Source organism: Scyliorhinus torazame, chromosome 7, assembly GCF_047496885.1.
Source record: "Scyliorhinus torazame isolate Kashiwa2021f chromosome 7, sScyTor2.1, whole genome shotgun sequence".
Taxonomy (NCBI): Eukaryota; Metazoa; Chordata; class Chondrichthyes; order Carcharhiniformes; family Scyliorhinidae; genus Scyliorhinus; species Scyliorhinus torazame.
In genome coordinates, this window is record NC_092713.1 from 208,334,309 (window position 1) to 208,357,420 (window position 23,112).

Here is a 23,112-nt window from a genome sequence, read left to right on the forward strand (position 1 = left end):
CTGTCAATGGGATTTCCCATTGAATCCACACCCCACCGTTGGGAAACCCATGGTGGGGGTTTGCCGTCTGCGGGATCAGAAGATCCTGCTGGGGAGAACAGTCGGAAAATTTCTCCCATGGTCTTGCATGATGTTCCTTCCATCATGCAGACTAGCTGCATACATTCTTCTAAACTGCCTCTGACCATGTGACTACATACATCACACTGTGGGAGGTGCCACTGTCCAGTCCCACATTAACCCTTACTCTGTTGAGAGCCTTTACATTATAATGGATGTAGGTGCATATCATCACATCCACTTTTCTTTTTTCAAAAAATTTCCTTCCATCTAACAGATAATACAATACAATGTTCACTTCATATCACAATACAACACGGTCTTGTACCCTGACACTTCTTTTGCATCTCGGCCTGTCACATGTGAAGGAATAGTAGTGGTATTCAGTGTTTTTGGTACCTAGGTCATGTGAGAAAAGTTTAATCTCAGCTAAATGGATATTGTAATCTGAAGATAGCTTTTCATACCTTTTTCTTCTTCAACACAACTTTCAAAGATTTGACTACATCCTTCATTGATTTAGCTTACCTAGCAAAATCTTCCTTTTCCTCAGTTACTTTCTGAAGTTCTTGTTTTAAAAAAAATAAATTTAGGTAGCCCAATTCGTTTTTCCAATTAAGGGGCAATTTAGCGTGGCCAATCCACCTACCCGGCACATCTTTGGGTTGTGGGGGCGAAACCCACGCAAACACGGGGAGAATGTGCAAATTCCACACGGACAGTGACCCAGGGCCGGGATCAAACCAGCATCGTGAGGCAGCAGTGCTAACCACTCTGCCACCATACTGCCCAGAAGTTCTTGTTTTATAACTGAGAGCTCATCCTTGACAGGCAATAGCTGAATTTCCAAAGACATTTTCAAAACAAGCTGATATTTAGTTCTTTTTCATTCCAGCGTTTCAATTAGGCATCTTTTTCATCCACCATTTTATCATACTGATGCTCGTGCTTTTCCATTTTTTTTGGAAAATATTTTATTGAGGCATTTATAATTTTAATAATTTTACATCAAATTTCAACAAAAACAAATACACAATAATATACCGAGCAAACCCTCCCAGGCACAAACCCCAGCCAACATGGCTTACATAAACAGTGCTACCTTCCCCAATCACCTCCCATGCCTCCCCCCCCACCCCCAACAGCGTAATTTTTCTCAAAGAAGTCGATGAATGGCTGTCACCTCCGAGCAAATCCCTGCAACAAACCCCTCAAGGCGAATTTAATTTTTTGGAGTCTGAGAAACCCTGCCATGTTGCTAACCTACACCCTGACTTTGGGGGCTCCAAGTCCCTCCACCCTCGTAAGATCCGTCTCCAGGCCACCAGAGAGGCAAAGGCCAGGACGTCAACCTCTCTCACCCCCTGGGCTCCCGGGTCTTCCAACACACTGAAGATCGCCATCTCTGGACTCGGAACCACCCTCACTTGTAGGACCTCTGACATGACGTCAGAAAATCCCTGCCAGAAACCCCTCAGCCTCGGACACGGCCAGAACATATGCACATGGGTCGCAGGACCCCCGCACAGCGCCCACACCTATCCTCCACCTCCTCAAAGAACCTGCTCATCCGGGTCACAGCCTGCGCACGATGAGGCTGCATTAACTCTCCTCAGAGCCTCCTCCCATAACCCGGCCTCCAACTCCCCATCCAGCTCCTCTTCCCACTCTCTCTTCACCTCCTCTATCGGGGCCCTCTCCCACTCCATCAGCAGCTCCTTATAGATATCTGAGACCTTCCCCTCTCCTCCTTCTGTTCTCGACACCACCTTATCCTGTAGCCCCTGGGGCGGCAGATACGGGAAGGTCGAAACCTGCCTCCGCACAAAATCGGTCACCTACTGGTACCGGAACCCATTCCCCCCTGGCAACTCAAACTCCTCCAGCTCCTCCAGGCTCGGGAAACTCTAATCAATAAAGAGATCCCCCAAACTCTCGATCCCTGCCCGCATCCACCCCCTAAACCACCCTTCCAGACCCCCCGGAGCGAACCGATGATTATCACATATCGGCATCCACACCGATGCCCCCTCTAATCCCATATGCTGCCTCCACTGTCCCTATACCCTCAGGGCTGCCACTGCTACCGGGCTTGTGGAGCGCCGAGCTGGCGGGAGAGTGGGTAGTAGGGGAGGGTGCCGAGCTAGCGGGAAAGGCAGAGGTGCCGTCAATAATGCCCCCAAACTTGTGTCTTTACATGGGGCTGCGTCCACCCGTTCTCATACCGACCCCTCCCCAACTACCCACTTCCGGACCATCACAATGTTCGCTGTCCAGTCATAGTTGATGAAATTAGGGAGGGCCAACCCCCCTCCACACCCCCCCTAAACGCCCCGTTCCAGCAGCACCTTTTTCACCCGTGGGGCTTTACCAGTCCAAACAACCTCGAGTACCCTGCATTCACCTTAGAAAATATAGAAAATACAGCACAGAACAGGCCCTTCGGCCCACGATGTTGTGCCGAAAACAGTTCCACTTCATTAAAATTAAGGGTCCACTGTTCCCACTTCACCTTATTGAAGAACTCCTCAGGAATAAAAATTGGGAGACTCTGGAAAACAAACAAAAACCTCGGGAGGACCGTCATTTTAACTGTTTGTAACTGTCTCGCCAATGGCAAAGGGAGTACGTCCCACCTCCAAAAGTCCCCCCTCACCTGTTCTACCAGCAGCCCCAAATTCAGTTTATGCAGCTGCTTCCACTCCTGTGCCACCCCTGTACTATCCCCTGCCAGACCCTCGACGCTCTCAATTCCAATGCTAACGGCTCTATAGCCAAGGCAAACAACAGTGGGGAAAGTGGACATCCCTGTCTCGTCCCCCCGGTGTAACCTGAAGTTGTCCGATCTCAACCGATTCGTCCGCACTCTCGCCACCGGTGCCTGGTATAGCAACCATACCCAATCCACAAATCCCTGCTCAAACCCAAACCGCCCCAGTCCTCCCATAACTATTCTCACTCCACCTGATCAAAGGCTATCTCTACGTCCATGGCCACCACCACCTCAATCTCGCATCATAATCACATCAAACAACCTCCTAATGTTGGTCGCCAAGTGCCACCCCTTAACGAACCCCGTCTGGCCCTCCCCTATTACTTCCGGGATGCAGTTCTCCATCCTTGTGGCTAGGATCTTCGCCAATAATTTGGCATCCACATTTAACAGGGAAATCGGCCTACATGACCCACAGTTTTCCAGGTCCTTAACCCGTTCTAAAATGAGGGAGACCGACGCCTGTGACAATGTCGGGGGGAGCACTCCCAACTCCTTTGCTTCATTGAAGGCCCTTCCAACAGCGGTCCCAACACCCCCGAAAACCTCTTGTAGAATTCCACCGGGTACCCGTCCGATCCCGGGGCCTTTCCCAATTGCATCGCCTCCAACCCCTCTCCTACTTCTACAAGCCCAATTGGAAGCCCCAAGCCATCCACCACCTCCTCGTCCACCTTCGGGAACTCCAACCCTCCCAGAAACCTCCTCATTCCCACTTCCCCGGCTGGGGGTTCCGACTTATACAATTTACTATAAAACTCCCTAAACTCCCCATTCACCCCCACAGGATGCAAGACCGTGTTCCCTGCCGTGGCCTTCACGTTCCCAATTTCTCTCGCCGCCTCCTGTTTCCTCAACTGGTGTGTTAACATCCTGCTCACTTTCTCACGTACTCGTATACCGCCCCTCACACCCTTCTCAGCTGCCCTACCGCCATACCCGTGGTTAACAACCTAAATTCCATTTGCAACCTCCACCGTTCCTTCAGCAGCCCTTCCTCTGGGGTCTCTGCATATCTCCGGTCAATCTGCAGGATTTCATCCACTAGCCTTTCTATTTCCACCCTCTCTGCCTTTTCACTATGCGCCCGAATCGAAATGAACTCCCCCCTGACCACTGCTTTCAGTGCCACGCAGACCGTACCTGCCAAAACCTCCCCCGTGTCATTAATCTCAACATATCCCCGGATGGTTTTCCTCACCCGCTCACAAACCTCTTCCTCCCTAACAGTCCCACATCCAGCCTCCATTGCGGGCACTGCCCCCCCTCCCCCCCCGTGCTCACTCGTAAATCCACCCAGTGCGGGGCATAGCCCGGCACCACTCCTCCCCCCCCACCCCTCCCCCACCCCCATCCCCGGATGGTTTTCCTCACCCGCTCACAAACCTCTTCCTCCCTAACAGTCCCACATCCAGCCTCCATTGCGGGCACTGCCCCCCTCCCCCCCCGTGCTCACTCGTAAATCCACCCAGTGCGGGGCATAGCCCGGCACCACTCCTCCCCCCCCACCCCTCCCCCACCCCCATCCCCGGATGGTTTTCCTCACCCGCTCACAAACCTCTTCCTCCCTAACAGTCCCACATCCAGCCTCCATTGCGGGCACTGCCCCCGCCCCCCCCCCCCCATAATCAGCCGATGAGAGTCCAGGTCCGGAATGTTCCCCAGCTCCCGCCTCATAAATTCCACGTCGTCCCAGTTCGGGGCATAGATGCTGACCAACACCCCCGGCATCCCCTCCAGTTTCCCACTTGCCGTAACATACCTCCCCCCAGAATCCACCACAATATTTCCCACCTTGAACGCCACCTGCTTATTGACCAAAATCGCCACACCCTTGTTTTAAAATCCAGTCCTGAATGAAACACTTGAACAACCCATCCCTTCCTCAGCCTAATCTGGTCGGCCGCCTTCAGGTGTGTCTCTTGTAGCATGGCCACATCCGCCTTTAATTGCTTTAAGTGTGCGAACATACGGGCCCTCTTACCGGCTCATTCAATCCTTGCATGTTCCACTTGACAAGCCTGGTCGGAGGGCTCCCTGCCCCCCCTTCCACTCCGTGGCTGATCAAGGGCTAGCCTCCAGCCCATGTCCCGCACCTCCCTTGCCCACCCTCGGGCGCCAACCGTTATCAACCCTCCTCTTCGTCCATTTTAAAAGCCACACCCCTGTCAGCAGTACTACACCCCCCTCCCTCTCAGATCCCACAACTCCTCCCCATCCCCCCTCTCCTTGCTAACATTCATCTCGTCTCCCACTGTGCTTCCGTGAACTAGCTAGCCTGGCAGCTCCCGCCCCTGGCGCCTAGCATCCTACCCCCCCCACTGATTCCCCTTCCCCCTCGCTCAAACATTAGTGCAAACAATGGAAAGGAACAGAAAAAATAAACCAAACCCCATCCCTTGACAAAAACCAAAAAGAAAAACAGAACTGAAGCCAAAAACAAGGGAAAAAAGAAATGGCCCCGAACAAATGTTTTTACAGCAGCATCACAACTCCTCCACCAAAGTTCAAGATCCACCTTCTCCTGCCAGTCCAGTGTCTCTCATAAACTCCACTGCCTCTTCCGAAGATCCAAAATACAGCTCCCGGCCCCCAAACGTCACCCAAAGGCCCACTGGGTACAATAGTCCAAGCTTCACCTCCTTCTTGTAGAGGGCTGCCTTGGCCTTATTAAAACTTGCCCTCTTCTTGGCCAGCTCTGGACTCAAGTCCCGGTACACGCGAACCTCACTGCGCCGCGTCTGCCCGGCCCACCTCATGATTCGCTCCTTATCAAGGAACCGGTGCAGCCGCACCACCATCGCCCTCGGTGGCTCGTTCCCCTGGAGCCTCCTCATCAATGCCCTGTGTGCTCGGTCCACCTGCAACGGCCATTCAAACGCATCTTCGCAAAGCAGCTTCTCGAGCACCTTCCCAAGTGCGCGCCAGCATCGGCTCCTTCGCACCCCTCAGGCAGACCCACGATCGAAATATTCTGCATGACCGGCTCTCCAAGTCCTCCACCTTCTCCTCCAACCGTTTCCGGTGTTCCCGCATTAGCCCATCTCCGCTGCCATCGAGGCAAACTGTTCGTCATGCTCCCTCATCAGCTCCTCCAACCCCTGGATTGCCTGACCCTGAGTTCCCAGCCTCGTCTCCACACAGTCAACTGCTGTGATCGAGTCCACCGCCTTGGCCAGGTCCTCCAGACTCTCCTTTCATTGCTGGGTGAACTTCTCATTTAAGAAGCTCACCTGCTGCTCCGTCGACCTTTGAGCCGACAGGACCGCTCCCTGCCCCTCCGCCATCTCCACGTGTGTTACCAGTGCCGCACTCGCTTCGACTGACTTATTCCTTCTTTTTCGGGCACTTCTGGTCCTCAGCTCCATAAACTAGAGGGTTAATCTCCTCTTCTTGCACTCCTACACCTATTTCCATCTCACTTCCTCCTGAAAACCAGGGGAAAAGCCCCAAAAAGACCGCCACGAGCGGGAGCTATCAAATGTGCGACCACTCACTCCATGGCCGCCACCGGAATTCCTGTTTTCCATTCTGACAGGTTTTTTCTGTATCTGTCTTTTTTCTTTTTACAAGTTTTTCTTTTGTAACTGTCTATATTTTAGACATGTTTTCCTGCAAATGTCTTTCAGCATCTTCAATGTACTGAGCCTCTTGGGGTCACCAGCTATTCTAAAATGTAAGTAAATTGGGAGAGGGGAGTGTGCAGCGGGACCTGGGTGTCCTTGTGCACCATTCGCTGAAGGTAAGCATGCAGGTGCAGCAAGCAGTAAAGAAGGCAAATGATATGTTGGCCTTCATTGTCAGAGGTTTCGAATACAGGAGCAGGGATGTGTTGCTGCAATTATACAGGGCCTTGGTGAGGCCACACTTGGGATATTGTGTGCCGTTTTGGTCTCCTTTTCTGAGGAAGGATGTTCTTGCTCCAGAGGGAGTGCAGCGAAGGTTTACCAGACTGATTCCAGGGATGGCGGGACTGTCATATGAGGAGAGATTGACTAGGTTGGGATTGTTCTCGCTGGAGTTCAGAAGAATGAGGGGGATCTCATAGAAACTTATAAAATTCTAACAGGACTAGATAGGGTAGATGCGGGGAAGATGTTACCAATGATGGGTGTGTCCAGAACCAGGGGGCACAGTCTGCGGATTAAGTTAAACCATTTCAGACAGAGACGAGGAGACATTTCTTCACCCAAAGAGTGGTGAGCCTGTAGAATTCATCACCACAGGAAGTAGTTGATGCTGAAACACTGAATATATTCAAGAGGCAGCTAAATACAGCAATTGGGATGAATGGGTTCAAAGGTTATGGGGAGAAAGCAGGATTAGGCTATTGAGTTGGATGATCAGCCATGATCGTGATAAATGGCGGAGCAGGCTCAAAGGGCCAAAAGGCCTCCTCCTGCTCCAATCTTCTATGTATCTATGTACAGCTATTTCTCTGTATTATCCTCACTGTTCTTGTGGATTCTGACCCAGGAGTCTTGCAATGTTCTCTATGTTGCTCACCCAATTTAGAATTGCCCAAATTATTTGACTCTCCATTACTCAACGTAAGGCACTATCTCTTCTTAGGTGCATTTCCCTCTGGTTAGGTTTCAGTGTTACATACCTTGGGATACTGATCTGCATTCCTGCATTTAGTTGTCATCTATCTTATCGCCTTTGATCACCACTGTCAATATCCATGGTACTATCACCAAATCCCATTCTGACACTATGTCATATTACAGGATTTTTATGCTGCTGTTGTGGCGGCTCATTGATGAAATTTGTGTGTTTAAGCATAAACACCTTTATTGATAGGCTTTAACTATTTACAGTTCTGAGTATGGTCTTGCATGGTGTTACTCCCTGTATGCAGGCTAGCTACTTACAGAGTATTCTACTTGACTGTTCTCTGACCGTGTGACTACATACATCACACTGCGGACAGTGCTACTCTCGAGTCCCTTGCTCTGCTGAGCACATTTACATTTTCATGCATACACGCACATATCTTCACAGATAGCAGATTTCTTTCCCTAAAGGGCATTAGTGAACCAGATAGGTTTCACAAAAATTGATGATAGCTGTCAAGATCACCATAACAGAGACCAGGGGCGAAATTCTCCGACCCCCCGCCGGGTCGGAGAATCGCCGGGGGCTGGCGTGAATCCCGCCCCCTCCGGTTGCCGAAGTCCCCGGCACTGGAGATTCGGCGGGGGCGGGAATCGCGCCGCGCCGGTTGGCGGGCCCCCCGCTCGATTCTCCGGCCCGGATGGGCCAAAGTCCCGCCGCTAAAATGCCTGTCCCGCCGGCGTAAATTGAACCACCTACCTTACCGGCGGGACAAGGCGGCGCAGGTGGGCTCCAGGGTCCTGGGGGGGCGGGGGGGGCGATCTGGCCCCGGGGGGTGCCCCCACGGTGGCCTGGCCCGCGATCGGGGCCCACCGATCCGCGGGCGGGCCTGTGCCATGGGGGCACTCTTTCCCTTCCGCCTCCGCCACGGTCTCCACCATGGCGGAGGCGGAAGAGACTCCCTCCACTGCGCATGGGCGGGAATGCTGTCAGCGGCCGCTGACGCTCCCGCGCATGCGCTGCCCGGAGATGTCATTTCCGCGCCAGCTGGCGGGGCACCAAAGGCCTTTTCCACCAGCTGGCGGGGCGGAAATCCGTCCGCCGCCGACCTAGCCCCTCAATGTTGGGGCTCGGCCCCCAAAGATGCGGAGCATTCCGCACCTTTGGGGCGGCACGATGCCCGTCTGATTTGTGCCGTTTTGGGCGCCAGTCGGCGGACATTGCGCCGTTTCCGGAGAATTTCGCCCCAGTTGTCAATTCCAGATTTTATTAATCGAATTCCAATTCCACCAGCTGCCACAGTGCAATTTGAACCATGTCCCCAGAGCATTAGGCTGGGCCTCTGGAGTACTAGTCCAGTGAGATTATCACAATACCACCTTCTCCCCCTATCCTTATTCAGAAATCTTTATCCCCTCACTATAACCCTCTCATCTCACTAGTGTAAACTGGGGTTTCTTGCCTACAGCATGATTCTGGTCTGCCCTGGTTACTTTCTGTTCTCTCCTTCCTCTCCTTCATTCATCTGTTCCCAGCCCTTCCATTTGAATTAAGCAAGGTTCCCCTTTTGTAGATCTCCAAATTTCTTTCTCTGTCAGTCTGGCCTCAATAAAAGTTGAGACGGATTCGCACGTAAACAGAAGTTATTTATTTAGCTTGCAAGCTTGAATCATCTTACAGAAATGTAACAGGACATCCTGCCTCTTACACTCCAGAAAACGACTGACTAAAAGACAAAGAGATCTCTGCAAAATCAATTCAAATGGTATCAAGTTTCACATACTCGACGGACATAGGTCAGCCTATGTCCCTCCTGACCTGTTCGATCTACTCTGATTGGCTCACTTCCAATCCCTTTCTCTGGCCCCTATCAATGCAGTCTCACTCTCATAGACACACCTCTTCCTGCTTTTTCCATGCGGTCTCAAATTCCTTTGTCCTTAACTGCAAGAATCAAAGTGGCTTATTTCTACATTACATTAACTAGTAACTCTAAAGTAACTATTTTATATCACATTCGTCATTCCCTCCTTTTATCATTCCATGATAACCGAACTATCCAATCTATAGCTACGGTTCCTCATCTAAAAAGATTCGTCGCTGCATTTCCAATTCCTGTCTTAGCCCCCCTTCATCTGCTTCACCCTCATGGATTTTAACAGTTAAATTTTTTTTCTCGGTGATTGGGGCGGTGATCTGATCCAGTGCACCCCGCATTCTACCCATCACACATTTAAGGATGGCCAGGCCCACAAAGATGCAGCCGATAGCTACCACTAGATACATGGCCATATTTATCAACCAGTCCTTCCATCCTCCAGATCCCCAGTTACCCCAAGAGTCAGGATCCTGCATCCCGTCCAAGTGATCCCGTATGCGATCCATAAATTTAGTAATGTTAGCGGTCAAGTCCTGAAAACCCATGATCCACTTGCCCTGTACTATGGCGCATACCCCACCCTCACGGGCCAGAAGATAGTCAAGAGCATACCGGTTCTGCATTGCAAACAACCGCAGCTGAGACAACTCCTTAGTTATTGCCCCGAGGGCTCCCAAGGTTTCATTTCCCAAGATGGTAAGGCCGCAAATAAAATAATTCCGATCACTAACAGCCAAGGAACCCCCCACACCTCCCAGTGTCAATACGCTCAGAATGCCCCACCCGGCTGAGTGGCCCCGGTTGGGTGCAAGAACCTGAGGTTTTTTCCAGTTCTCGCAAAATTCAGCAGAGACTGCCCGGCGTGCTAACTGATTATGCAGGTTAGAGTCCCAATAACAATTCGGCGGGGAAATGGGGTGACAAAACGTTGGTCGCCGTACCATTAAATAAAAAGTAGTATCCTTGTTCCGTGTGGAGACTAGCATCACAATCAGCATATCGGTTGCGTAAGGACCTCCCAGTAGCCCAGTTTATCCAATTTTGAAATGCCCATTCGGGCCGCCCAGCAATGCAGAAAGCCCTATTCCCAACAGTGATATGAGAGACATTCGCCCAGCCACAAAGGAGCTGGAGGCCAGCGTTCAATGGAACGCAAGTGGTGCTATAACAAACGCATTGGCCAGACGCCTGGGTGATATGGCACCTCCTGTCCGTACAGGTGGGAAACAGACATGTTATATTTGTGTCCACCTCTACCAGCAAACAGCCATATCCTTCACTGCTGAAGCAATTCTCGTACGACCGGGAATCCCTATTGGGAGTGAAGTGGCTAGGTATGTACGCCCTCCACCGTCGCAGCCTATCGTACTGTGAATGGGAATTATCCCGAGGAAGGGGAAGGCAAATAGCCGGTGGTGCTGAATCCGGATCGTAAGGAAGAGTGACGTGCTCGGGCAATGGCTCGGAACGCTGACAATGAACCACCGTTTGGGGAGTGCCCCAAAGCGGTGAAACAGAAAATAACCTAGACACCGCTGCGGGGTTTGGGTAGCAGACAACCCGTCCCTGGCCATACAGACGGTGGTAAATCTGGTAGAAGAGATTCATACTACCCGGGTTTTCCTCAGTTTGGCCTTTAATTAACTTAAGTGCATCTCCCGGTAACCTACGTTCTAGCTGTACTTCCCTTCTCACACGCCCCGTCCTCTCTCTAGTCCCTTTCTCTTTCTCATGGTCTCTTCCTACACTCTTCTGACAGCCTGATGTTACCTTTATTGTACCACTTTTAACACATCCAAAATCAAATTTACATGTATTCCAAAAACAAGGCAATGTCCATATAATGTTCCCTTCCCATCGCCGGGGCCGGTGCAGCTGCTTCATGACTCCCGCATTCTCCTTAACTTTGATGACCTTCCATGAGTCGATACCATGTCCTCGTATATGGGGGCAGTGAAGAACATCACCTGTGCATAGGTGATGTATCCTTGTAGATTGGTTGGGGCTACACAGATACATAATATTCCCCTTTTCCATGTCCATCGCCAATAACACGCCAAGCGAAGTGAGGCCAAATATCAGACAGACGATGCGTAGCCACTCCATCATGCTCCACACCTGTAAAATAGCACTGGAGAAGGGAGGCAGGTTAGTATCCGACCTTTTACAGTAGTGGAGATGGACTCAATTTACAGTGATGTAGGTGGACCCAAGCACTTCGCCCCTCCACTTTAACTGCTGTGGGGGTGGCAAGGAGAACTTGGAAGGGCCCGTCCCATCGCGGCTCCGACCCCTTCCTAGTCCAATTTTTGACCATTACATAACTACCGGGCTGGACTGAAAGTGAGCTAGGTACTGGGCAATGGCTGGTGAGCCGCACGGACTGGGCCATGGAGTTCCTTGAGCACTTGCGTAAGGGCTAGAACATAGGTGGTCATTTCTTCAGTCATCTGATGAAACTGAACCCGTCTGGGAACCTGCAGGCTCCAAGGAGTTCTAAGAGGCCTGCCATAAAGAATCTCGGCGGGAGAGAACCGGGCTGGTCCCGCAGGTGTAACCCGCTGCTGGAAGAGGGCAACGGGGAGCAACTTAAGCCATGTCAGTCCCGTGTCTGCTCTTAATTTAGCCAATTTAGTTTTGAGGGTCTGATTGTGTCTCTCAACCACCCTGGCTGCCTGCGGTCTGTAAGCACAGTGTAACTGCTGGCGTATGCCCAACTGGGAGCAAAACTCCTTGTTAATTTGTCCAATAAAATGAGGCCCATTATCAGAACTTAACTGAGCTGGTATACCGTACCGGGGAATGATTTCCCTCATCAAGACTTTAACCACAGTAACAGCTTTACTATAGATAGTCGGATACGCCTCAACCCATCTGCTGAACATATCCACAATGACCAAAACATATTTATAACATTGACACCTTTCCAACTCAATGTAATCCATTTGGAGCGTCTCAAAGGGACCACTGGGCAACGGGGTTTGCCCCTTCCCACAAGGGATACCTTTTCCGGTGTTATATTGCTGACAAATCAAACACCGATTACTGATACTTTGGGCCAACCCCTGCATTTTAGGGTGCCACCAAGTGTCCAGCAACAAATCACTAGTCCCCCGAGCCCCACAATGAGTTGCAAAGTGTACACATTCGATGACCCATAAAGCCAGTACATCAGACATACAAGTCTGTGCTGGCGTGGTCCATAAAGAGGAAACAGAATCATATGTACAACCTAACCGTTTCCACATTTGTTTATCACTCTCAGGAGCATCCTCCTGTAACCTTATGACGTCTGGCATTGGCTTGTCAGAAGCAGACACATTCATAGTAGATCATTTAGTCTGACTTAACATTTTAGGCACCATCACTTGCTGAATTTGTGCGGCTGTGCGCGCTGCACAATCTGCTCGTTCATTACCAACGTCAACTGGGGTTGTACCATTCGTGTGGGCAGCGCATTTAATAACGGAAATCTGCGCTGGCAGAAGGAGGGCCTGCAGTAGGTCATTAACTAAACCCCGGTGGGATATTTGACCACACATAATCATGTCAGGTTGTTCTGACGAAATGTCACTCAAATCGCCCCTTATTGTGGTAGTTTCCTGAATCAAGGCTAAACAGTCGTGGCCAGGTGCGTCTTCATGGACAGGGGGACCACTAAGAAAACAGGCTGGATTGATAGTGGTACAGTGTTTAAATGTCAGACGTGGATTGTTCAAAAGGTATATCTCATACCTATTCTGACGAGCTGCGGTAAGATGCTGACCATTCGCCCCATATCCCTGGCATGGTACTGGTCATGGACCTGACGTGTAATATGAGGGCTTACCGAAGCTGACTGTGGCCATAAATGTGGTGATATTGTAACAAAATCAGCTGTACCTTCTTTTCCCGTGACTGTGGCTGTAACCTTGACTGGCCATTCGGTCTCAAGTAATGGCCGGTATTTGTCCTCCAACTCCCTGTTTCGTCCAGTTCTGTCATAGGCCAGGGTAACGTGATGCAGTGACTGTTCAATGTCTAACGTCCACCACTGGGGGGTGATAGAAATATAGCACTGTTGTCTCATCCTCCTCTTCGCTGATCCACCCACCCAAAGTCACTATATTGGAGCTCCTGCTGGTAAACTACCATTTCTGCCGCTTGTTGGGATCGCAGATCATCCTTTTTCATTACATACTCAGTCTTAACCTTTGTAACTGAGCCTCCTTCTTGGCCTACACCCTCCTTCCAGTAAAATCTGACTGCCCTTGCCATCTGGGAAGGGTCGTTCTCCGTCCAATTCATGTTATTACATTTCACAGCAGTAACCACAGAAGGTGGTAGGCAATGCATTAACATAGCACAGTATTGAGGGGAATTCTGACCATTTTGATACAGCAAATCGCCTGACTGCCCCCGGTAGATTTCATTAAAACGCCCCAGACATTCCTATGGCTCATCAATCTTCCTAGGTTTTAGGTCTAAGATAACAGAAAGATTTATGGGCCTTTGAAATGTGCTATTCAACGCATTCAAGATCTGTGTCCTTCTTTTCTCTATTTGCTCTCTTCTTTTTAAAACTTAAAAATGTTTGAAAATTCAAATTGAATTACTGCAACTTGCAAGCTTAGCTCTGATCTCAACTCAGAACTAAATTTACAATTTGCTTAACACAAACTTGTATAACATTTACAACTTAATTATTTCTTTATCTTAACAATTTTTCTTTTAACAAGTTTTTTTTCTGTTACATACACATAAGTATTAGCAAAATCAACTATCATAAGTATTAGCAAAATCAATTATCATCTCCAGATTGACACTTTTTAAAATGGTGTCCATGATCTTCTTTAAGTTTCTATTAATCTCCAGATAAAATGAGATAAACCTTATTTCAAGTAAGTAAAATTTAAGATTCTGGCAATTTCAATCAATTGCTTTCGAAAATAATAACTTTTATCAAAGAGGTGGAGAAACCCACTGGTTTCCTTTAATTAATTCAAAACGTAACTTTGCTGGTGTTCACTGACTCAAAGGAAAGGTATCCGATTACACTGCAGACTGGTGCTGTTATCTCAAGGCCTGAGTGAGAAGCACTGTCTGTTTTCAACTCCGCCTGCTGCTGTTAACCCTTTGAGAGACTTCTGCTTCAACCTCACAATCTCAACTAGATCTCGGAACTTTACAGTCCAAGGAGACAATTTTAGCTTAATCAACTATATATTTAAAACACTCACACATAGAGTTGAACCATCTTCAGATTTAAAAACAGTTATACTGGACTGAACCCCCATCTATTGAAGTCCCATCAGCCCCTGAAACCATATAATAGACTGAACCTTTATTATTTAAAGTCCCATCAGCCTCTGAACCCTGATAATAGACTGAACCTTTATTATTTAAGTCACATCAGCCTCTGAACCCCGATAATAGACTGAACCTTTATTATTTAAGTCACATCAGCCTCTGAACCCTAATAATAGACTGAACCTTTATTATTTAAGTCACATCAGCCTCTGAACCCTAATAATAGACTGAACCTTTATTATTTAAAGTCCCATCAGCCCAAAACCCTAACCCAAGCCGAAACAACAATATGAAATCCCATCAATTAAAGTGCTAATCCCCAGACTGACCTGTGATTTCGTCGAGGCGGTCTTTCTGTGCCAACCGCGAGTGACCAGACTAATCAGACGATAAGAAGAGGGGAACAATCAATGCTGGTCGTTTTCCATTTCTACATTGAGGGCCCTTTGTTCCCGTCCTCCTGTTCATAATCAGTCTAATTCTGATTTCGCAGTTGGATCAGGATCGCCCAGAGAAATCCCGGTTTTCGGCACCAAATGTAGATCTCCAAATTTCTTTCTCTGTCAGTCTGGCCTCAATAAAAGTTGAGACGGATTCGCACGTAAACAGAAGTTATTTATTTAGCTTGCAAGCTTGAATCATCTTACAGAAATGTAACAGGACATCCTGCCTCTTACACTCCAGAAAACGACTGACTAAAAGACAAAGAGATCTCTGCAAAATCAATTCAAATGGTATCAAGTTTCACATACTCGACGGACATAGGTCAGCCTATGTCCCTCCTGACCTGTTCGATCTACTCTGATTGGCTCACTTCCAATCCCTTTCTCTGGCCCCTATCAATGCAGTCTCACTCTCATAGACACACCTCTTCCTGCTTTTTCCATGCGGTCTCAAATTCCTTTGTCCCTAACTGCAAGAATCAAAGTGGCTTATTTCTACATTACATTAACTAGTAACTCTAAAGTAACTATTTTATATCACATTCGTCACTTTGTCCTGCTCTTTTGCGCCTCTGCCTGTTCTCTCTCTCAGTTGGTTTGTTAGGAATGTTTAAGTACATGAATGCAATCTAAACAATTGCTGTCTGTTCAAAAATCAAGTTCTCTAATGAAGTCAACAAATAATCTTGTAATTCATTGGATGAACAAAATGTGGCAGCAATACAAGGAATCAATTATTTTTTTTTTTATCCATTAGACGATGTGGGTGTCTCTGGTTAGGCCAGCATGTATTGCCCATCCCTAGTAGTCCTTCAGAAGTGGTGGTGAGTTGCCTTCTTGAACCACTGCAGTCCTTGATGTATAGGTACACCCCTTGTGCTGTTAGGGAGGGAGTTCTAGGATGTTGCCCCAGCGACAGTGAAGGAACGGCAATATATTTCCAAGTCAGGGTGCTGAGTGACTTGGATGGGAACCTTCAGGTGGTGGAGAACCAGGTATCTACTACTCCTGTCCTCCTCGATGGTTGTGGTCGTGGGTTTAGAAGGTGCTGTCTAAGGAACCTTGGTGAGTTACGGCAGTGCATCTTGTGGATGGTACACATGGCTGCCACTGTTCGTTAGTGGTGGAGGGTTTGAATGTTTGTGGAAGGGGAAGCAATTCAAGCGGGCTGCTTTGTCCTGGATGGTGTTGAGCTTCTTGAGTGTTGTTGGAGCTGCACTCATCCAGGCAAGTGGAGAGTATTCTATTACGCTCCTGATTTGTGTCTTGTAGATGGTGGACAGGCTTTGGGGGGTCGGGATGTAAGTTACTTGCCATCGGATTCCTAGCCTTTGACCTGCCCTGGTAGCCACTGTATTAATCTGGCTAGTCCAGTTCAGTTTCTGATCAATGGTAACCCCAGGATGTTGATTGTGGGGGAATTCAGCAATGGTAATGCCATTGAATATCAAGGCCCGATGGTTAGATCCTCTCTTGTAGGAGATGGTCATTGCCTGGCACGTGTGTGGGGCAAATGTAACATGCCACTTGTTAGCCCAAGCCTGGGCATCATAGAATCATTGAATTTACAATGCAAACAGAGGCCATTTGGCCCATCGAGTCTGCACCGGACCTTGGAAAGAGCACCCTACCCAAGCCCACGCCTCCACTCTATCCCCATAACCCGACTGAACCTTTTTTTCGACACTGAGGGCAATTTAGCATGGCCAATCCACCTAACCTGCACATCTTTGGACTGTGGGAAGAAACCGGAGCACCCGGAGGAAACCCTTGCAGACACAGGGCGAAAGCGCAAATTCCACACAGACAGTGGCCCTAGGCCAGAATTGAACCCGGGTCCCTGGAGCTGTGGGGCAGCAGTGTTAACCACTGTGCTACCATGCCGCTGGGTACTATCCAGGTCTTACTAAATTTAGACATGGATATAAGTTGTGATATAAATTACTAAAGTTTCCAGAGCATATCTCACCGGAGGTATGAGATTATTTTCTAAAAAAAGGAACTCACAGAATTTTAAAGGAAGTGCAACTTAGTTTCGTACAAAGGAATATTTAATCATTATTAACACCTGCTATGCCTGACATAGTAGTCCGATGAAATGTAGCAGTGTAAATATAATGCTACCAAGTTTTGCTCGATTGTATAGGACAGTGTGAGCTATAAGTAAGGAAAACAATGATAATCTGTGTGCTGCAGATGGTTATAAATACAACTTGAGTATGGATATATAAGAATATCTTTCACAAGGTATTATTTGTTTTACTGGAATTGTGCTTTGGCTCAGTTATAGTGGCCAACATTGTACTCATAATTGTGATATAGTTGACATGGTAGATGGTGGTATTGTTGAGTTATGCTAAGTGAATGGGATTATAAATAACTTGGGGTTTATTGGAGAGTATAATAAGTAAGTAAAGGTAAAATTGCCACAGTCCCGGATGACCGTAGGTTGTTTTCCTCTTTGAGGGGGAGAGCTGACTGGTGGTGAGGGGTGAGGTTGCGAAGGCGGCCCTTCATGAATAACCACAGCTGGCACAGGAATTGAATCCGTACTGTTAGCCTCGGCTCTGCATCACACACCAGCTATCCAGCCAACTGAACTAAACCAGTCCCCAGAGAGTATAATCGGGTAACCTCGACATCGCCCTCGCTACGCCCTTCCAAAATTCCTCCAGCGCTGGGCACGCCCAGAACATATGGGTGTGATTTGCTGGGCTCCCTGAGCATCTAACACACCTCCAAAGAACTGGCTCATCCTTGTCCCGGTCATGTGTGCCCTGTGCAGCACCTTAAACTGTATGAGGCTGAGCCTCGCACACGAAGAGGAAGAGTTCACCCTCCCTAGGGCATCTGCCCACGTCCCTTCCTCAATCTCCTCTCCCAACTCCTCCTCCCACTTACCTTTCACCTCCACCACCAAGGCCTCCTCCTCCTCCTGCATCACCTGGTAATTTTCCGAGATCTTCCCCACTCCCACCCACCCCCCGAGAGCACCCTGTCCTGTACTGTGTGTGGCAGCAGCCGTGGGAATTCCACCACCTGCCGCCTGGCAAACGCCCTTACCTGTAAGTACCTGAGGTGTTCCCCGGGGGGAGCCCGTACTTCTCCTCCAGCTCACCCAGGCTCGCGAACTTCCCGTCCACAAACAGATCCCCCAACCTTCATATCCCTGCCCTGTGCCACACCGAAAACCCTCCATCTGTTCTCCCTGGGACGAAATGGTGGTTCCCCCGTATTGGGGTCCACACCGAGGCCCCAACTTCCCCCTTTCCCACCTCCACTGCCCCCAGATTTTGAGGGCAGCCGCCACCACTGGGTTTGTGGTATACCTCCTTGGCGGGAACGGCAGCGGCGCCGTTGCCAGCGCCCCCAGACTCGTACCCACACAAGGCGCCGTCTCCGGCCTCTTCCATGCAGCCCCCTCCCCCTCTGTCATCCACTTGCGCACCATCGTCGCATTGGCGGCTCAGTAGTACCCACAGAGGTTGGGCAGCGCCAGCCCCCCCCTATCTCTACTCCGCTCCAGGAACACCCTTCTCACCCTCGGAGTCCCTCACGCCCACACAAACCCCATTATACTCCTGTTGACCCGCCTAAAGAAGGCCTTCGGGATAAACACGGGGAGGCACTGGAACAGGAACAAAACCTTGGGAGCACCGTCATTTTGACTGACTGCACCCTACCCGCCAAGGACAGCGGCAACGCGTCCCACCTCTTGAACTCCTCCTCCATTTGCTCCACCAGCCTTGTGAAATTAAGCCTATGCAGGGCCCCCCAGCTCCTGGCCACCTGGACCCCCAAATACCTGAAGCTCCTCTCCGCCCTTTTTAATGGGAGCTCGCCAATCCCCCTCTCCTGGTCCCCTGGGTGAACCACGAACAGCTCGCTCTTCCCCATGTAGAGCTTGTACCCCGAAAAATCCCCGAATTCCCTAAGGATCCTCATTACCTCCGGCATTCCCCCCATCAGGTCCGTCACATATAGCAGCAAGTCGTCCGCATAAAGCGACACCCTATGCTCCTCCCCACCCCGCACCAAGCCCCTCCAGTTCCTCGACTCCCTCAGTGCCATAGCCAGGGGTTCAATCGCCAGTGCGAAGAGCAGGGGGGACAGGGGACAGCCCTGCCTCGTCCCTCGATGCAACCGAAAGTACTCGGACCTCCTCCTGTTTGTGGCCACACTCGCCATCGGGACCTCATACAACAGCCTAACCCACCTGACAAACCCCTCCCCAAACCCAAACCTCTTCAGCACCTCCCACAGGTACCCCCACTCTACCCTATCGAAGGCTTTCTCAGCGTCCATCGCCACTACTATCTCCGCCTCCTCCTCCCTCGCCGGCATCATGAGAACGTTCAAAAGCCTCCACACATTCGCGTTCAACTGCCTCCCCTTCGCGAACCCGTCTGGTCTTCGTGAATGATCTGCGGCACACAATCCTCGTGGCTAAGACCTTCGCCAGCACCTTGGCATCTACGTTTAGCAAGGAAATCGGTCTGTAAGACCCACACTGCAGGGGATCCTTGTCCCGATAATAGGGTAACCCTGAGTGCGCTTACTTTTCTCTTTTTGAAGTTAAATACATGTTGACTTTTTGCATGTTTGCATGTTAAATACATGTTTGACTTTCAGGGTAACCTGAGAAATTTATAGGGACCTGGCTCTAAATCGAGACGATCAAAACATTCAGTGATAGTTACTGTAACAAAGGCTAATTTGTCTTTACAATCAGGTAATATTCACCGTGATTAATTTTGAGTTTAAAGCTTAAAATAACTGCTGGATTTATGTGGCTGTCAAACATTCACCAAAGTGTGAGACACAATGCTAGGTTAGATATCGGATTTCTATCAGCAGCAGTCATTCCTAGGATGCAAACGATCAAGTGACATGTAACGAGAAACAATAGTCAGGAAACAAGTGTTCCAGTTTTGAGATGGGTATATCCTTTCATATGAAATGAGCAAATATTTAAATGAATTATAAAATAAAGGTTTGGAAAATCCACCAAATAAAGTGACAACAATTTTTTTTAAATCCTGGGGTGTGGATATGTGCCTATTATACCCGAGGATGAAACAAAAACCCATGCACTATGTACTGTACAGTACAGACACTTCTAAAAATTGCCACAATACCATATATTTGGATTGGATCCAAGCAGTTAATGGCAGTTAAGTTAATTTGTACTAATGTGTTGTCTAGTTGTGTCCACTCCACAGATATACCAAATAGCAAGTAACCAAATAACCTTTCAGTACAAATATACACAAAATTTCTTGTAATGTGTGTTATTAAAAAAAAAAATATGTTATCCCCTACCCACCACACTTGCTTATTGAATGATAAATACCCTGTAACTGCTGTAGTCCTGTAAGAAATGCACTTACAGCAACTAAAATATCACCAAGGAAATAAATCCCGTTTTAGGCGTGAATAGCGGGGTGTTTTGGTTTTTTGGGGAACGCCCTGCCGAGGCAGCACTTACCTCATATCCTGCACTGACGAGCTCAGAGTAGGGGGCCATTTTAAAATGGGGCCCCAACCTCTCAAACCCCCTCAGCAACCCCACTGTGGCTTCTGGACGCCCACACTGCCCCAACCTACCTCTTAGGGATCCTCGGACCACCCCTCACCCCACCTCTTAAAGGCAGGGCACACATGGACTGATCCCTGGCATGGGCACATTGGCACTGCTAGCCTGGCACCCTAACAGTGCACACCTGCCAGTCTGGCAGTGCCACCCTGGCAACCTGGGAGTGCCAGAGTGGCAGTGCCAGTGTGCCTGGGTGACTGCCAAGGTGCCATGCTGGCACTGCCAAGGTGCCATGTCAGCAGTGCCAAGGTTCCCAAGTGCCAGGGGGTAATGCCTGGCTACCACCCTGCCCACAGTCAACCACCCAGTGGCTTCCAATGGCCTGGACAACCACCCAAGGTGTTGTTACACCGAGTCCATGTATATGTGGAGCAGAGCTAAACTGTGTCATTATGAAGTCTCCCAGTCACGGGACTTTGATCCCGGGCCTTGGGATAATCAGGTGCCGACATATTTAAATGAGCCTAATGGCTCATTTCAATTTGTTAATCTGGATCTCGCCCAGCGAGAGTGAGATCCAGATCACAAAGTTTCATGAGATCTCATTAGATCTCGGGAGACATTCCGAGTGTCTCTCGTGAAATTTAATGGCCTCGTTGCGTCACCGAGTCAGGCACAACGAGGCTGTTTGATCACACTAGAACCTCTTTCATTTTACTACCCATGATCAGCCAGTTTTTGTGTAAACGTTGTGAATTTCATTACCCTCAGAATGATTCCAGCAGCAAGTTCTTCATGAGTTTAAAAATAAAGATTATTTATTTTCACACGTTACCCCAAATTTGTCACAAGGTTACTCTTCATGTCTCACACACACTTCCAGACACACTAAGATTAGAAACAGATTAAGTTAATATACTGTTACAGTGTATAAGTATCACAGTCTTTTGTGGCACACCTATAATTTCTTGGATGAAGTTGATGCTTTAGTTGAAGTGAAAATCTGGTAAAGCAAATGATTCTCAGTAAACCGTGAGGTCTCTTGTAGTTTAATCTCAGGTGAACTCGAACTTGATACAGGTTGGGGAGTCTGGGCCTCTGTCAGAATGTCCCACTTTCAAGGTATTTCTGTTTATTACCGTAGCTACTTGGATGACTTACAGCTTGTTTGATGGCTTTCGGTGAAAACCTCTATCTACAAGCAGCCTCTTGCAGTTTTTAAAAGCTGACAACAAACTGGCTCACTTCCACATGTTCAGAGTCCCTTTTCCTAACAAAGACTGTTGTCTCTGTTGGTTCCAAACATCTTCTGTTGTCACTTGAGACATTGAAATTCCACCTGCCTAGTTTGGATAGGGAAACTATCCTAATACAATGAAGTGTCAACTTCATCCAAGAAAGGTTGATAGAATCTATTCACATCGATCTTACACACACTGAGTTTCAAAGTTCCCTTTTGACCATTGTGCAACAGAGAGCCAGGTCAACTGGAATTGTACAATCCTTTTGTTTTGATCTATCATTAAACAAAGGGGTGTGTGAATTCCCTGGATGGCTAGAAATGTCCATATTTGATTACGTATTCACTTGAGACTTGGTTTGAAGCTCAAAATGCCCAAAATGCATGTGGCCATTTTAATCATCTGTTTGTGTACTGTTTAAAAAGTACTGAATGAAAGTTCATAATACACTGCGACATGATAATTGTTCGCACATTTCTTTGAATTTAAAACAGTATTTAACATTTTGTTATACAGCGAGTTCCAAAACAGCTTGTCCCACTAGTATTATGAAATATTGGCACAGTTTAGTTACTCCTCTTATGATATGATTATCCCCCAAAAAACAGGAACACAGGAATCACTGCAGAAATATGTGCGCTATGTGAGTCAACTCAGGCAATTGCATAAGGTGTTAGTGAGGCCACACCTGGAGTATTGTGTTCAGATTTGGTCTCCTTACTTGAGAAAGGATATACTGGCACTGGAGGGTGTGCAGAGGAGAGTCACTAGGTTAATCCCAGAGCTGAAGGGATTGGAATACGAGGAGAGGTTGAGTAGACTGGAACTGTACTTGTTGGAATTTAGAAGGATGAGGGGGGATTTTATAGAAACATATAAAATTATGAAGGGAATAGATAGGATAGATGCGGGCAGGTTGTTTCCACTGGCGGGTGAAAGCAGAACTAGGGGGCATAGCCTCAAAATAAGGGGAAGTAGATTTAGGACTGGGTTTAGGAGGAACTTCTTCAGCCAAAGGGTTGTGAATCTATGGAATTCCTTGCCCAGTGAAGCAGTAGAGGCTCCTTCATTAAATGTTTTAAAGATATTGATAGATCGTTTTTTGAAGAATAAAGGGATTAAGGGTTATGGTGTTCTGGCCGGAAAGTGGAGCTGAGTCCACAAAAGATCAGCCATGATCTCATTGAATGGCGGAGCAGGCTCGAGGGGCCAGATGGCTTACTCCTGCTCCTAGTTCTTATGTTCTTGTTGAAACCATTGTTGACCTTTTCTTCATTTTTTAATATAAGGGAAGATCTTCTGCTATAAACAGCATGCTAAATGGCATTCCAAAA

The 23,112-nt window shown here is 48.5% G+C and overlaps 1 protein-coding gene across 1 annotated transcript in view; it reads left to right on the forward strand.

Moving 5' to 3' along the window:
- The window catches only part of LOC140426811 (uncharacterized), a 57,607-nt gene that overhangs the window by 16,474 nt on the left and 18,021 nt on the right, over window positions 1–23,112 (forward strand). The gene's annotated exons all lie outside the window — the stretch shown is intronic.